Source organism: Rhinolophus sinicus, chromosome 12 (genome assembly GCF_057876585.1).
Source record: "Rhinolophus sinicus isolate RSI-liver-muscle chromosome 12, RSI-T2T, whole genome shotgun sequence".
Classification (NCBI taxonomy): domain Eukaryota; kingdom Metazoa; phylum Chordata; class Mammalia; order Chiroptera; family Rhinolophidae; genus Rhinolophus; species Rhinolophus sinicus.
In genome coordinates, this window is record NC_142512.1 from 1,027,232 (window position 1) to 1,041,081 (window position 13,850).

At 69.6% G+C, this 13,850-nt stretch overlaps 7 pseudogenes; all 7 read right to left on the reverse strand.

Moving 5' to 3' along the window:
• Positions 1-579: 579 nt before the first annotated feature.
• Positions 580-699, reverse strand: LOC148756304 (5S ribosomal RNA; annotated as a pseudogene).
• Positions 700-3,029: 2,330 nt separating this feature from the next.
• On the reverse strand, positions 3,030-3,149 carry LOC148756305 (5S ribosomal RNA; annotated as a pseudogene).
• Positions 3,150-5,197: 2,048 nt separating this feature from the next.
• Positions 5,198-5,317, reverse strand: LOC148756306 (5S ribosomal RNA; annotated as a pseudogene).
• A 1,612-nt stretch (positions 5,318-6,929) lies between these two features.
• LOC148756307 (5S ribosomal RNA) lies at positions 6,930-7,049 on the reverse strand (annotated as a pseudogene).
• Positions 7,050-9,379: 2,330 nt separating this feature from the next.
• LOC148756308 (5S ribosomal RNA) lies at positions 9,380-9,499 on the reverse strand (annotated as a pseudogene).
• A 2,049-nt stretch (positions 9,500-11,548) lies between these two features.
• LOC148756309 (5S ribosomal RNA) lies at positions 11,549-11,668 on the reverse strand (annotated as a pseudogene).
• Positions 11,669-13,276: 1,608 nt separating this feature from the next.
• LOC148756310 (5S ribosomal RNA) lies at positions 13,277-13,396 on the reverse strand (annotated as a pseudogene).
• Positions 13,397-13,850: the final 454 nt, after the last annotated feature.

Consider the following 13,850-nt stretch of genomic DNA (forward strand, 5'->3'; position numbering starts at 1 on the left):
CAGCGATGGCGGCGGCGGCGGCGGCGGCGTCGGCTGCGGCGCGGGAGGGTTGCGAGGTCGGCGATGGAGGCGGCGGCAGCGTTGGGGGCTGTGTCGGCGGGCGCTGGGCGCGGGGAGGGTTGGCGCCGGCGGCGGCGGTAGCGGGGAAGAGGGCGGTGCTGGCGGCGGAGGAGGGGAGAGCAGAGGCGGGAGATTGAAGCAGTACAGCCATGGCGGTGGCGAGGGCGGGGGCAGGGGTGAGGTCAGCGCTGGAGGGGGGTGTGGGGAGCGCGGTGATGGCGGCGGATTAGGCGGTGGCGGCGGGGGCGAGGGCAGCGCTGTTGGCGGTGGCGGCGATCGAAGGTCGGCGAAGGGATCGAGATGACAGCCTCCGGGACTGAAGAGGACTGAGAAGAGGGTGTGCGGGGGAGCCCTGGCCGACGGGCCTGGTGTGCGGCCGGGGCTGCCAGCTTGTAGTGCCTGGCGGCTAACCCTCTGCTGGTCAGGGGGGCCTTCGGCTGGCTGGGCGGCTGCAGAGAGGCAAGGGGCGGCAGGGGTTCGGAGGGAGCCACGCCGGGGCCGCGGCGCAAAAGGAGAGGCGAGCAAAAGCCTGCAGCTATTCCCAGGCGGTCTCCCATCCAAGTACTAACCAGGCCCCTCCCTGCTTAGCTCCCGAGATCAGACGAGATCTGGCGCGTGCAGGGTGGTGTGGCCTTAGGCGCTGGGACCCGGCTCCCGGCACTCCAAGAGCCTGCTCCCGACCTGCTTCTGAGCGCACGCCATGCTGCTGGGCCGCTCGGGTGGCGAGCATGTCTGCCCGAGCGCCTCCCGCCAGCTCCCCGCCTCCTCCAGACGCCGCTGGTGTGGGCGACGGGCTCCTCCTGGCCCGCAGCGAGGCCCCTTCGCGCCCCCCAGTGGCTCTAACGGGCCTCTGTCACTTCCCTGACTGTGACATATGTCTGGGCGCCCTGGCATCCTGGGCCTCCCCAGGCCCCGAAGGGCTTTTACCCCGCCCCCCTACCCCAACCCCTCTCATCTCCCCCCAGCCCCACAACCGCACACCCCCCTTGCTGCTGTGCTGTCCCCACCTCTCAGGGCCACCGAGGGGGTCGCAGGGTCCTCTCAGTCCCCTCCACCCTAGGGACGTGCAACCCAGGCCCTGGCCCTGGCCGGCCCCACCCACTGGCCCAAAGCCAGGGAGAGCCACCCGCCACCAGGGGGCAGCACCTCCAGTCTGCCGCCACCCTTCCTCACACAGCCTTCTTTCTGGGTTCTCGCCCCTCGTCAGCGACCGGCGTCCCGCCCGATCACTGTTCACTTCACTGGCTACACGTCACCTCTCCTGACCCAGGGAGGTGAGAGAGAGGATGAGAGAAGGCCAGAGACGGAGCAAGAGAGAGGCGGAGAGAGACAGACGGGGACTGTGCGGACAGACTCGCAGAGAGCACTCTCCAGGCTCTGGGCCTCGCGTGGAGGGGTGCTGCGTGCGGGCTGCATGGATATCAGCTGTGACCGCTTGGCCATCAGCTGTTGCCAGTTGGCCATTGGCCACCGGCAGAGCTGCGGTGGCCAAGCTAGGAAGCGCGGATGGTGGACTGCAAATTGCAGAGGGGCGCGGACTGCAGTTGGCCGGCTTGGTGGGTCGGTAGGTTGGTGGGTCTGTTGGTTGGCAGAGAATCGGCCGGCAGGCTGGGGATCGGGCGGCTCCGGCTTGCCGAGTCTCCAAGCCAGCCGCCCGTGAGACATGGTGCTATGAGCCCCCTATCCGTGGTCTGTTGGTGTTCCCTCTTGGCCTCGCCAAATCCTGCATTCTTGTGCGGGCAGAGGGGCTAGAGTCCCCGCAGGACAGGGACAGACAGACAGAACGGGAGGAGGAGTAAGAGGGAGCGAGATGGAAATATGCTCGTATATGTACATGTATGTATCTAGACATACAGAGAGACATGGACAGAGACAGAGAAAGAGGGGGCTGGCACGCGGGGAGAGAGTTCCTGAGCCAGAGCCAGAGCCCAACAGGCACGTCACAGAGCCCGACGGATATGGGGTGGGGGAGGGTGTGAGGGACGCACAGGCGGGCACACGGACTGTTACAGACGCACTGAGGCTGTGTTGAAGTGGCAGCTCCTCCACCGGAGTGTGGTCGTGCCCGGGGCTGGGCTCCGCTAAGGAGGCATTGCCCTGGCGTTGGCAGTCACCATTGAAGCCTCCGGGGCGGGCCGCCAGGGTCTCCGGAGGGCCTGTGGTCTCTGAGCCCCGCCCAGGCACCCGCCCGCGGGAGGAGAGTGGCAGCCCCCAGGCACCCTGGTTGTGAGGGTTGTGCGCCTGCGTGCCTGCTCTGCCCTTGTGGTGGTCTCCCCCGGAGTCGATGGCGCGTGGTGTGTTGGGGTGCTGCTCCCGCCGTCCCCTGGTTTGTCCCGGCTCTTTGTGCCCTGTGTTTCAGGGACACCGTGGCCGGCGGGAAGGGAGGGCTCCTGGCTCTTGTGGGAGACGGGAGGGGCGCGCGGGGGTGTGGGGCGAGGTGCCTGCCAGCGGAGACAGAAGACTCCGGTGGGGCGGGGCGGGTGGGCGTCCCGTTTGCCCGAGGACACGCCGATCCTGTGTGTCGGGTCCCGGGGGCAGGCGCAGGGATGGGCGTGCCCTGGGCTCGGGCCGAGGTGCAAAGCACCGGCACGTCCTGGGATGGAGAGAGCCTGGTGGAGGCCTGCGCCGGCAGGCAGCCCTGGGCTTGGGCGTTGGGGGTTGCGGCGGCGGCAGGGTCGGGGAGCGAGAGGGAGCCCTGCGATGGCGGTGGCGGCGGCGGCGGCGACCGAGACGCGGCTGACTGCTGCAGGCTGACGGCCTGCCTCGGCGAAGAGCACTAAGAAGAGGGAGTGGGGGGGAGCCCTGGCCGACAGGCCTGGTGTGCGGCCGGGGATGCGAGCTTGTAGTGCCGGGCGACTGACCCTCCTCTGGCCAGGGGGACCTTCGGCTGCCTGGGCGGCTGCAGAGGGGCAAAGGGCGGCAGGGGTTCGGAGGGAGCCACGCCGGGGCGGCGGCGCAAAAGGAGAGGCGAGCAAAAGCCTGCAGCTATTCCCAGGCGGTCTCCCATCCAAGTACTAACCAGGCCCCTCCCTGCTTAGCTCCCGAGATCAGAGGAGATCGGGCGCGTTCAGGGTGGTATGGCCGTAGACGCTGGGACCCGGCTCCCCGCGCCCCAAGAGCCTGCTCCCGGCCTGCCTCTGACCGCGCGCCGTGCTGCTGGGCCGCTAGGGTGGCGAGCACGTCTGCCTGAGCGCCTGCCGCCCGCTCCCCGCCTCCTCCGGACGCCGCTGGTGTGGGCGACGGGCTACTCCTGGCCCGCAGCGAGGCCCCTTCGCGCCCCCCAGTGGCTCCACGGGCCTCTGTCACTTCCCTGACTGTGACATATGTCTGGGCGCCCTGGCATCCTGGGCCTCCCCAGGCCCCGAAGGGCTTTCACCCCGCCCCCCTACCCCAACCCCTCTCATCTCCCCCCAGCCCCACAACCGCACACCCCCCTTGCTGCTGTGCTGTCCCCACCTCTCAGGGCCACCGAGGGGGTCGCAGGGTCCTCTCAGTCCCCTCCGGCCCTAGGGACGTGCAACCCAGGCCCTGGCCCTGACCGGACCCATCCACAGGCCCAAAGCCAGGGAGAGCCACCCGCGCCACCAGGGTGCAGCATCTCCAGTCTGCAGCCACCCTTCGTCACAAGCCTTCAGTCTGGGCCCTGGAACCCTCGTCAGCGACCGGAGCCCCGCCCGATGTCCGGTCCCTTCACTGTCTACACGTCACCTCTCCTGACCCAGGGAGGTGAGAGAGAGGATGAGAGAAGGCCAGAGACGGAGCAAGAGAGAGGCGGAGAGAGACAGACGGGGACTGTGGGGACAGACTCGCAGAGAGCACTCTCCAGGCTCTGGGCCTCGCGTGGAGGGGTGCTGCTTGGGGGCTGCATGGTCATCAGCTGTGACCGCTTGGCCATCAGCTGTTGCCAGTTGGCCACTGGCCACCGGAGGAGCTGCGGTGGCCAAGCTAGGAAGCGCGGATGGTGGACTGCAAATTGCAGAGGGGCGCGGATTGCAGTGGGCCCGCTTGGCGGGTCGACGGGCGGTGTGTCGGTGGGTTGGCAGAGAAGCGGCCGACAGGTTGGGGATCGGGCGGCTCCGGCTTGCCGTGTCTCCGAGCCAGCCGCCCGTGAGACATAGTGCTATGAGCCCCCTATCCGTGGCTCTGTTGGTGTTCCCTCTTGGCCTCGCCATATCCTGCGTTCTTGTGCGGGCAGAGGGACTAGAGTCCCCGCAGGACAGGGACCGACAGAGAGAACGGGAGGAGGAGAAAGAGGGAGCGAGATCGAAATATACACCTATATGTACCTGTATGTACCTAGACATACAGAGAGACATGGACAGAGACAGAGAAAGAGGGGGCTGGCACGCGGGGAGAGAGCTCCTGAGCCAGAGCCAGAGCCCAACAGGCACGTCACAGAGCCAGAGAGACATGGGGTGGGGGAGGGGGGAGGGACGCACAAGCGGGCACACGGACTGGGACAGACGCACTGACGCTGCTTTGAAGTGGCAGCTTCTCAACCGAAGTGTGGTCATGCCCGTGGCTGGGCTCCACTAAGGAGGCAGTGCCCGGGCATTGAAAGTCACCCTTGAAGCCCCCGGGCCGGGCGGGAGGGCCAGTGGGCTCCGAGCCCCGCCCAGGAACCCCCCGCCCCGCGGGAGGAGAGTGGCAGCCCACAGGCACCCTGGTTGAGAGTGTTGTGTGCCTGCGTGCCTGCACTTCCCCTTGTGGTGGTCTCTCCTGGAGTCCGAGGGCGTGCGGTGTGTTGGGGTGCTGCTCCCTCAGTCCCCTGCTTTGTCCCGGCTCTTTGTACCCTGTGTGTTGGGGCCACTGCGGGAAGGGAGGGTTCCTGGCTCTTGTGGGCGATGGGAGGGGGCGCGCGGGGGTGTGGGGAGAGGTGCCTGCCGGCGGAGACACAGGCTCGGCTAACTGCTGCTGGCTGACTGCCTGCCTCAGCGAAGAGGACTAAGAAGAGGGTGTGGGGGTGAGCCCTGGCCGACGGGCCTGGTGTGCGGCCGGGGCTGCCAGCTTGTAGCGCCGGGTGGCTGACCGGCCTCTGGCCAGGGGGAACTTCGGCTGGATGGGCGGCTGCAGAGGGGCAAGGGGCGGCAGGGGTTCGGAGGGAGCCACGCAGGGGCGGCGGCGCAAAAGGAGAGGCGAGCAAAAGCCTACAGGTATTCCCAGGCGGTCTCCCATCCAAGCACTAACCAGGCCCCTCCCTGCTTAGCTCCCGAGATCAGAGGAGATCGGGCGCGTTCAGGGTGGTATGGCCATAGACGATGGGACTCGGCTCCCCGCGCCCCAAGAGCCTGCTCCCGGCCTGCCTCGTGAGCGCCCGCCATGCAGATGCGCGGCTCCGGTGGCGAGCATCGACCTGCTGGCCGGCTCTGCCAGCACCGCGTCCCCCCCCCCCCCCCCAGTCCGGCTCCCCGCCTCTTCCGAATGCCCCTGGCGTGGGCGGCGGGCTACTCCTGGCCGGCAGCGAGGCCCCTTCGCGCCACCCGAGGCTCCATGGGACACTGCCACTTCCCTGATGGTGCCAGAAGTCGTGGAACTCTGGCATCCTGGGACTCCCCGGACCCAGACCGCCATACACCCCGCCCCCCTACCGCCACCAGGTTTACCAACAACCGCACCCCCAAGGCTGGGGGAGGCCTGCACCAGCAGGCAACCCTGGGCTTGGGAGTTGTGGGAGGACCCCGCGGCGGCGGCTTCGGCGGCTGCGGAGGGGGGGGGCTGCGGCGGCGGCGGCGGCGGCGGCGGCGGCGGCAGCAGCGGCGGCGGGGGACGCGGCGGAGGCGAGGGAGGGTGGGGAGGTAGGCGATGGCAACCGCGAGGATGGCGCCAGGGCGGCGATGGCGGTGGCGACAATGGGGGCTTTGACGGTGGGCGCTGGGGCACGGGGGTCGATGGCGGCGGCGGCGGCGGGGGCGGCGGCGGCGGCGGGGGCGGAGGAGGCCGGGAGAGCAGAGGCGGGAGATTGAGGGAGTATGGCGATGGTGGCGGCGGCGGGCCTGGGGCGGGGGCGGGGGAGATGGCGGTGCAGGAGGCGGGGAGAGCAGAGGAGGGAGATTGAGGGAGTGCGGCAATGGCGGCGGCGGGGGCGGGGAGGGGGCGAGGGCAGCGCTGGCGGAGGGGGTGGGGAGCGCGGTGCTGGCGGCCGAGGGGGGGAGAGCAGAGGAGGGAGTTTGAGGGAGTACGGCGATGGCGGCAGCGGGGGCGGGGAGGGGGCGAGGGCAGCGCTGGCGGAGGGGGTGGGGAGCGCGGTGATCGCGGCGGCGGCGGCGGGAGAAGCGGGGGCTGATCGCGAGCAGCGATGGCGGCGGCGGCGGCGGCGGCGTCGGCTGCGGCGCGGGAGGGTTGCGAGGTCGGCGATGGAGGCGGCGGCAGCGTTGGGGGCTGTGTCGGCGGGCGCTGGGCGCGGGGAGGGTTGGCGCCGGCGGCGGCGGTAGCGGGGAAGAGGGCGGTGCTGGCGGCGGAGGAGGGGAGAGCAGAGGCGGGAGATTGAAGCAGTACAGCCATGGCGGTGGCGAGGGCGGGGGCAGGGGTGAGGTCAGCGCTGGAGGGGGGTGTGGGGAGCGCGGTGATGGCGGCGGATTAGGCGGTGGCGGCGGGGGCGAGGGCAGCGCTGTTGGCGGTGGCGGCGATCGAAGGTCGGCGAAGGGATCGAGATGACAGCCTCCGGGACTGAAGAGGACTGAGAAGAGGGTGTGCGGGGGAGCCCTGGCCGACGGGCCTGGTGTGCGGCCGGGGCTGCCAGCTTGTAGTGCCTGGCGGCTAACCCTCTGCTGGTCAGGGGGGCCTTCGGCTGGCTGGGCGGCTGCAGAGAGGCAAGGGGCGGCAGGGGTTCGGAGGGAGCCACGCCGGGGCCGCGGCGCAAAAGGAGAGGCGAGCAAAAGCCTGCAGCTATTCCCAGGCGGTCTCCCATCCAAGTACTAACCAGGCCCCTCCCTGCTTAGCTCCCGAGATCAGACGAGATCTGGCGCGTGCAGGGTGGTGTGGCCTTAGGCGCTGGGACCCGGCTCCCGGCACTCCAAGAGCCTGCTCCCGACCTGCTTCTGAGCGCACGCCATGCTGCTGGGCCGCTCGGGTGGCGAGCATGTCTGCCCGAGCGCCTCCCGCCAGCTCCCCGCCTCCTCCAGACGCCGCTGGTGTGGGCGACGGGCTCCTCCTGGCCCGCAGCGAGGCCCCTTCGCGCCCCCCAGTGGCTCTAACGGGCCTCTGTCACTTCCCTGACTGTGACATATGTCTGGGCGCCCTGGCATCCTGGGCCTCCCCAGGCCCCGAAGGGCTTTTACCCCGCCCCCCTACCCCAACCCCTCTCATCTCCCCCCAGCCCCACAACCGCACACCCCCCTTGCTGCTGTGCTGTCCCCACCTCTCAGGGCCACCGAGGGGGTCGCAGGGTCCTCTCAGTCCCCTCCACCCTAGGGACGTGCAACCCAGGCCCTGGCCCTGGCCGGCCCCACCCACTGGCCCAAAGCCAGGGAGAGCCACCCGCCACCAGGGGGCAGCACCTCCAGTCTGCCGCCACCCTTCCTCACACAGCCTTCTTTCTGGGTTCTCGCCCCTCGTCAGCGACCGGCGTCCCGCCCGATCACTGTTCACTTCACTGGCTACACGTCACCTCTCCTGACCCAGGGAGGTGAGAGAGAGGATGAGAGAAGGCCAGAGACGGAGCAAGAGAGAGGCGGAGAGAGACAGACGGGGACTGTGCGGACAGACTCGCAGAGAGCACTCTCCAGGCTCTGGGCCTCGCGTGGAGGGGTGCTGCGTGCGGGCTGCATGGATATCAGCTGTGACCGCTTGGCCATCAGCTGTTGCCAGTTGGCAATTGGCCACCGGCAGAGCTGCGGTGGCCAAGCTAGGAAGCGCGGATTGTGGACTGCAAATTGCAGAGGGGCGCGGACTGCAGTTGGCCGGCTTGGTGGGTCGGTAGGTTGGTGGGTCTGTTGGTTGGCAGAGAATCGGCCGGCAGGCTGGGGATCGGGCGGCTCCGGCTTGCCGAGTCTCCAAGCCAGCCGCCCGTGAGACATGGTGCTATGAGCCCCCTATCCGTGGTCTGTTGGTGTTCCCTCTTGGCCTCGCCAAATCCTGCATTCTTGTGCGGGCAGAGGGGCTAGAGTCCCCGCAGGACAGGGACAGACAGACAGAACGGGAGGAGGAGTAAGAGGGAGCGAGATGGAAATATGCTCGTATATGTACATGTATGTATCTAGACATACAGAGAGACATGGACAGAGACAGAGAAAGAGGGGGCTGGCACGCGGGGAGAGAGTTCCTGAGCCAGAGCCAGAGCCCAACAGGCACGTCACAGAGCCCGACGGATATGGGGTGGGGGAGGGTGTGAGGGACGCACAGGCGGGCACACGGACTGTTACAGACGCACTGAGGCTGTGTTGAAGTGGCAGCTCCTCCACCGGAGTGTGGTCGTGCCCGGGGCTGGGCTCCGCTAAGGAGGCATTGCCCTGGCGTTGGCAGTCACCATTGAAGCCTCCGGGGCGGGCCGCCAGGGTCTCCGGAGGGCCTGTGGTCTCTGAGCCCCGCCCAGGCACCCGCCCGCGGGAGGAGAGTGGCAGCCCCCAGGCACCCTGGTTGTGAGGGTTGTGCGCCTGCGTGCCTGCTCTGCCCTTGTGGTGGTCTCCCCCGGAGTCGATGGCGCGTGGTGTGTTGGGGTGCTGCTCCCGCCGTCCCCTGGTTTGTCCCGGCTCTTTGTGCCCTGTGTTTCAGGGACACCGTGGCCGGCGGGAAGGGAGGGCTCCTGGCTCTTGTGGGAGACGGGAGGGGCGCGCGGGGGTGTGGGGCGAGGTGCCTGCCAGCGGAGACAGAAGACTCCGGTGGGGCGGGGCGGGTGGGCGTCCCGTTTGCCCGAGGACACGCCGATCCTGTGTGTCGGGTCCCGGGGGCAGGCGCAGGGATGGGCGTGCCCTGGGCTCGGGCCGAGGTGCAAAGCACCGGCACGTCCTGGGATGGAGAGAGCCTGGTGGAGGCCTGCGCCGGCAGGCAGCCCTGGGCTTGGGCGTTGGGGGTTGCGGCGGCGGCAGGGTCGGGGAGCGAGAGGGAGCCCTGCGATGGCGGTGGCGGCGGCGGCGGCGACCGAGACGCGGCTGACTGCTGCAGGCTGACGGCCTGCCTCGGCGAAGAGCACTAAGAAGAGGGAGTGGGGGGGAGCCCTGGCCGACAGGCCTGGTGTGCGGCCGGGGATGCGAGCTTGTAGTGCCGGGCGACTGACCCTCCTCTGGCCAGGGGGACCTTCGGCTGCCTGGGCGGCTGCAGAGGGGCAAAGGGCGGCAGGGGTTCGGAGGGAGCCACGCCGGGGCGGCGGCGCAAAAGGAGAGGCGAGCAAAAGCCTGCAGCTATTCCCAGGCGGTCTCCCATCCAAGTACTAACCAGGCCCCTCCCTGCTTAGCTCCCGAGATCAGAGGAGATCGGGCGCGTTCAGGGTGGTATGGCCGTAGACGCTGGGACCCGGCTCCCCGCGCCCCAAGAGCCTGCTCCCGGCCTGCCTCTGACCGCGCGCCGTGCTGCTGGGCCGCTAGGGTGGCGAGCACGTCTGCCTGAGCGCCTGCCGCCCGCTCCCCGCCTCCTCCGGACGCCGCTGGTGTGGGCGACGGGCTACTCCTGGCCCGCAGCGAGGCCCCTTCGCGCCCCCCAGTGGCTCTAACGGGCCTCTGTCACTTCCCTGACTGTGACATATGTCTGGGCGCCCTGGCATCCTGGGCCTCCCCAGGCCCCGAAGGGCTTTCACCCCGCCCCCCTACCCCAACCCCTCTCATCTCCCCCCAGCCCCACAACCGCACACCCCCCTTGCTGCTGTGCTGTCCCCACCTCTCAGGGCCACCGAGGGGGTCGCAGGGTCCTCTCAGTCCCCTCCGGCCCTAGGGACGTGCAACCCAGGCCCTGGCCCTGACCGGACCCATCCACAGGCCCAAAGCCAGGGAGAGCCACCCGCGCCACCAGGGTGCAGCATCTCCAGTCTGCAGCCACCCTTCGTCACAAGCCTTCAGTCTGGGCCCTGGAACCCTCGTCAGCGACCGGAGCCCCGCCCGATGTCCGGTCCCTTCACTGTCTACACGTCACCTCTCCTGACCCAGGGAGGTGAGAGAGAGGATGAGAGAAGGCCAGAGACGGAGCAAGAGAGAGGCGGAGAGAGACAGACGGGGACTGTGGGGACAGACTCGCAGAGAGCACTCTCCAGGCTCTGGGCCTCGCGTGGAGGGGTGCTGCTTGGGGGCTGCATGGTCATCAGCTGTGACCGCTTGGCCATCAGCTGTTGCCAGTTGGCCACTGGCCACCGGAGGAGCTGCGGTGGCCAAGCTAGGAAGCGCGGATGGTGGACTGCAAATTGCAGAGGGGCGCGGATTGCAGTGGGCCCGCTTGGCGGGTCGACGGGCGGTGTGTCGGTGGGTTGGCAGAGAAGCGGCCGACAGGTTGGGGATCGGGCGGCTCCGGCTTGCCGTGTCTCCGAGCCAGCCGCCCGTGAGACATAGTGCTATGAGCCCCCTATCCGTGGCTCTGTTGGTGTTCCCTCTTGGCCTCGCCATATCCTGCGTTCTTGTGCGGGCAGAGGGACTAGAGTCCCCGCAGGACAGGGACCGACAGAGAGAACGGGAGGAGGAGAAAGAGGGAGCGAGATCGAAATATACACCTATATGTACCTGTATGTACCTAGACATACAGAGAGACATGGACAGAGACAGAGAAAGAGGGGGCTGGCACGCGGGGAGAGAGCTCCTGAGCCAGAGCCAGAGCCCAACAGGCACGTCACAGAGCCAGAGAGACATGGGGTGGGGGAGGGGGGAGGGACGCACAAGCGGGCACACGGACTGGGACAGACGCACTGACGCTGCTTTGAAGTGGCAGCTTCTCAACCGAAGTGTGGTCATGCCCGTGGCTGGGCTCCACTAAGGAGGCAGTGCCCGGGCATTGAAAGTCACCCTTGAAGCCCCCGGGCCGGGCGGGAGGGCCAGTGGGCTCCGAGCCCCGCCCAGGAACCCCCCGCCCCGCGGGAGGAGAGTGGCAGCCCACAGGCACCCTGGTTGAGAGTGTTGTGTGCCTGCGTGCCTGCACTTCCCCTTGTGGTGGTCTCTCCTGGAGTCCGAGGGCGTGCGGTGTGTTGGGGTGCTGCTCCCTCAGTCCCCTGCTTTGTCCCGGCTCTTTGTACCCTGTGTGTTGGGGCCACTGCGGGAAGGGAGGGTTCCTGGCTCTTGTGGGCGATGGGAGGGGGCGCGCGGGGGTGTGGGGAGAGGTGCCTGCCGGCGGAGACACAGGCTCGGCTAACTGCTGCTGGCTGACTGCCTGCCTCAGCGAAGAGGACTAAGAAGAGGGTGTGGGGGTGAGCCCTGGCCGACGGGCCTGGTGTGCGGCCGGGGCTGCCAGCTTGTAGCGCCGGGTGGCTGACCGGCCTCTGGCCAGGGGGAACTTCGGCTGGATGGGCGGCTGCAGAGGGGCAAGGGGCGGCAGGGGTTCGGAGGGAGCCACGCAGGGGCGGCGGCGCAAAAGGAGAGGCGAGCAAAAGCCTACAGGTATTCCCAGGCGGTCTCCCATCCAAGCACTAACCAGGCCCCTCCCTGCTTAGCTCCCGAGATCAGAGGAGATCGGGCGCGTTCAGGGTGGTATGGCCATAGACGATGGGACTCGGCTCCCCGCGCCCCAAGAGCCTGCTCCCGGCCTGCCTCGTGAGCGCCCGCCATGCAGATGCGCGGCTCCGGTGGCGAGCATCGACCTGCTGGCCGGCTCTGCCAGCACCGCGTCCCCCCCCCCCAGTCCGGCTCCCCGCCTCTTCCGAATGCCCCTGGCGTGGGCGGCGGGCTACTCCTGGCCGGCAGCGAGGCCCCTTCGCGCCACCCGAGGCTCCATGGGACACTGCCACTTCCCTGATGGTGCCAGAAGTCGTGGAACTCTGGCATCCTGGGACTCCCCGGACCCAGACCGCCATACACCCCGCCCCCCTACCGCCACCAGGTTTACCAACAACCGCACCCCCAAGGCTGGGGGAGGCCTGCACCAGCAGGCAACCCTGGGCTTGGGAGTTGTGGGAGGACCCCGCGGCGGCGGCTTGGGCGGCTGCGGAGGGGGGGGGCTGCGGCGGCGGCGGCGGCGGCGGCGGCGGCGGCAGCAGCGGCGGCGGGGGACGCGGCGGAGGCGAGGGAGGGTGGGGAGGTAGGCGATGGCAACCGCGAGGATGGCGCCAGGGCGGCGATGGCGGTGGCGACAATGGGGGCTTTGACGGTGGGCGCTGGGGCACGGGGGTCGATGGCGGCGGCGGCGGCGGAGTCGGCGGCGGCGGCGGGGGCGGAGGAGGCCGGGAGAGCAGAGGCGGGAGATTGAGGGAGTATGGCGATGGTGGCGGCGGCGGGCCTGGGGCGGGGGCGGGGGAGATGGCGGTGCAGGAGGCGGGGAGAGCAGAGGAGGGAGATTGAGGGAGTGCGGCAATGGCGGCAGCGGGGGCGGGGGTGGGGAAGAGGGCAGCACTGGCGGCGGGGGTGGGGAGCGCGGTGCTGGCGGCCGAGGGGGGGAGAGCAGAGGAGGGAGTTTGAGGGAGTACGGCGATGGCGGCAGCGGGGGCGGGGAGGGGGCGAGGGCAGCGCTGGCGGAGGGGGTGGGGAGCGCGGTGATCGCGGCGGCGGCGGCGGGAGAAGCGGGGGCTGATCGCGAGCAGCGATGGCGGCGGCGGCGGCGGCGGCGTCGGCTGCGGCGCGGGAGGGTTGCGAGGTCGGCGATGGAGGCGGCGGCAGCGTTGGGGGCTGTGTCGGCGGGCGCTGGGCGCGGGGAGGGTTGGCGCCGGCGGCGGCGGTAGCGGGGAAGAGGGCGGTGCTGGCGGCGGAGGAGGGGAGAGCAGAGGCGGGAGATTGAAGCAGTACAGCCATGGCGGTGGCGAGGGCGGGGGCAGGGGTGAGGTCAGCGCTGGAGGGGGGTGTGGGGAGCGCGGTGATGGCGGCGGATTAGGCGGTGGCGGCGGGGGCGAGGGCAGCGCTGTTGGCGGTGGCGGCGATCGAAGGTCGGCGAAGGGATCGAGATGACAGCCTCCGGGACTGAAGAGGACTGAGAAGAGGGTGTGCGGGGGAGCCCTGGCCGACGGGCCTGGTGTGCGGCCGGGGCTGCCAGCTTGTAGTGCCTGGCGGCTAACCCTCTGCTGGTCAGGGGGGCCTTCGGCTGGCTGGGCGGCTGCAGAGAGGCAAGGGGCGGCAGGGGTTCGGAGGGAGCCACGCCGGGGCCGCGGCGCAAAAGGAGAGGCGAGCAAAAGCCTGCAGCTATTCCCAGGCGGTCTCCCATCCAAGTACTAACCAGGCCCCTCCCTGCTTAGCTCCCGAGATCAGACGAGATCTGGCGCGTGCAGGGTGGTGTGGCCTTAGGCGCTGGGACCCGGCTCCCGGCACTCCAAGAGCCTGCTCCCGACCTGCTTCTGAGCGCACTCCATGCTGCTGGGCCGCTCGGGTGGCGAGCACGTCTGCCCGAGCGCCTCCCGCCAGCTCCCCGCCTCCTCCAGACGCCGCTGGTGTGGGCGACGGGCTCCTCCTGGCCCGCAGCGAGGCCCCTTCGCGCCCCCCAGTGGCTCTAACGGGCCTCTGTCACTTCCCTGACTGTGACATATGTCTGGGCGCCCTGGCATCCTGGGCCTCCCCAGGCCCCGAAGGGCTTTTACCCCGCCCCCCTACCCCAACCCCTCTCATCTCCCCCCAGCCCCACAACCGCACACCCCCCTTGCTGCTGTGCTGTCCCCACCTCTCAGGGCCACCGAGGGGGTCGCAGGGTCCTCTCAGTCCCCTCCGGCCCTAGGGACGTGCAACCCAGGCCCTGGCCCTGACCGG